Source organism: Sinocyclocheilus rhinocerous, unplaced genomic scaffold (genome assembly GCF_001515625.1).
Source record: "Sinocyclocheilus rhinocerous isolate Xijiao unplaced genomic scaffold, SAMN03320098_v1.1 scaffold1861, whole genome shotgun sequence".
Taxonomy (NCBI): domain Eukaryota; kingdom Metazoa; phylum Chordata; class Actinopteri; order Cypriniformes; family Cyprinidae; genus Sinocyclocheilus; species Sinocyclocheilus rhinocerous.
The window spans coordinates 76,526-78,876 of NW_015652149.1; positions in this window are offsets into that span (position 1 = coordinate 76,526).

The window sequence follows — 2,351 nt, forward strand, 5'->3', positions numbered from 1 at the left end:
CTTTATCAGTTTTATATTTATTTGTTTGAGCTAAGAATGAAACTTAAAAATGTTGTGTGATTACGTAAGATAATTTATCATAGTACATTAATCATGTACTGTGTTCAAGCACGTAAACTTAATAGAAACCTTAATAGAAACCTGTTTTCAGAGAAAAATAAAAATGATTAAAAAGCAGAATGAACGGTTTAACTTGATTATGGGGGCAGGGGTGTAGCAAATTAAACTGCATATTTGTTCATTACATTTCAGAAGGAACAGAAGTAGTTTTTAATTCTTTTTTACTTATAATTTTACTTCGACCTACAAAATGTACATGTTATTTATTTATTTATTTTTTGGGATTATTTTCTTCCACACCTGTAGCCCTTCCTCAGTCTTACAGACGTTTTGCCGCTGGCTCTTCGTCAGAACATTGGCATGGGATTGACTGTATTTATATATTTTTTTTTTGCCGTTATAGGGGAAATTTCATCAGTGTTGGGCAAGCTACTTGGAAAATGTAGTGAGCTAAGCTAACAGTTACTCATCATTAAATGAAGTTTCACTACACTAAAGCTACAGCCCTGGGAAATGTAGCAAGCTAAGCTACAGCAACATGGCAAAAGTAGTTTACTACATCTAAGCTATTTTTATTTTTTTATTTTTTTCATATTGAACCAACATCATACCAAGTCAATGCTCTCTCAGTGATCAATAAAACTGTCAGTCAAACAGATAGACAGGCATAATAGTTCAGTTTAATTGTTTATTCAACAAATATTCCAATCCAATTTGGCAACAAAAACCAGTATCATATACAGGGCCAGATTTACCTCATATTGTGATATATAGGCAACATATATGTTTGCTGTCGGCCAGAAACGTCCTATTGGTAGTTGGTATTGTGGCTTTATTGTAGGCTATACAGATACATTTATATAAATGGTAACACTTCACAATAAGGTTAATTAGTTAAAATTAGTTAACTAGTATAGTTAACATGAACTAAGAATGAACAATACTTCTGCAGCATTTATTAATGTTAACATCAACATTTACTAATGCATTATTAAAATCAAAAGTTGTGTTTGTTAACATTAGTTAATGCACTGTGAACAAACATAAACTACCAATGACCTGTATTTTCATTAACTAACATTAACAAAGATTAATATTGTAATAAATGTATTGTTCATTGTATGCTTATGTTAGTTAATACATTAGCTTACATTAACTAATGAAATCTTATTGTATAGTTACCATATAAATGTATAGGCCTACAGATAGGCTATGTTTATTTGCGTTTGTTGCATGTGTCATTATATTATTAACATTTCACAAAAATCAAGTTCAAATACGAAGTTTCTGACCAGCGAATGCTTTTTCCAGACATTACCGCCACATCAAAGGCAGTGCATGCATCGCATTTAGGTTTTCATGAACTTGCAGGTTATACAGGTTTCTGTCACTATGTGAGCGCTCAGTTTCGTCTGTTATTTGACCAAAATATCATATTATAAAAGATTAAGCTCTTCGCACAAGCTATTTGGCTGTGAATCGACAACAAATGCTGGACTAAGACACTCTTCTCCGCTCCTCAAATACAAAAAAAACATTAGTCTTTATAAATATAGTGTTTCTTCAGTAAAGAAAATGCTGTACTTATTAAATCAACAGGTCTTTATTTACCTTCAGACTGCAAACAAGCTGAAATGCTCCAAACTGCGCGCCGCACTTCATTCACGGGAGAGGGGGAGGACAAATTATACTAATACAGTAGGTTTAACATGTATACTTTATTTAACATCTTTTGTTGTATTTAACCAGTATTTGTATTTGTATTTGTATTTTAGCCAGGTATTTAATTAGGCTGCTGTCCTTTTAAGACAGAATGAATGTAATATACTGACACATATATGGTTCCCTTTCGAGGGAACATCGAACTGCGTCCTCTAGGGGTCGCTATGGGGAACGCCTTGGCATGACCCGTGTCTGAAGTATATATTCAAAACAACAACAACACGTTGGCCGGCGACAGCCTATGACATCACTACCGGTGCGACCACAGTATAAAGGGGCGCCGGGAGAACACGTCATCCACTTCTTCGTCTTCAAGTGACTGTTTTGTTTGAAGCATGCATTCCGGTGGTAAGAATTATCTTTTCTTCCCTTGTCATGGCGAGCACTAGTAAGACGTTTAAGAGGTGTGTGGATCCGTGTCCTCGCTATTTGACACCTGATGACACACACAATCTTTGTGTCTTTTGTTTGGGCGAAGAGCACGCACGCGATGTCCTCGAGGGGGCAATCTGCATCCACTGTGAGCGTTTTTCTATGAAAAAGCTCCGCTCTCGTCTGTCTCTCTTTTC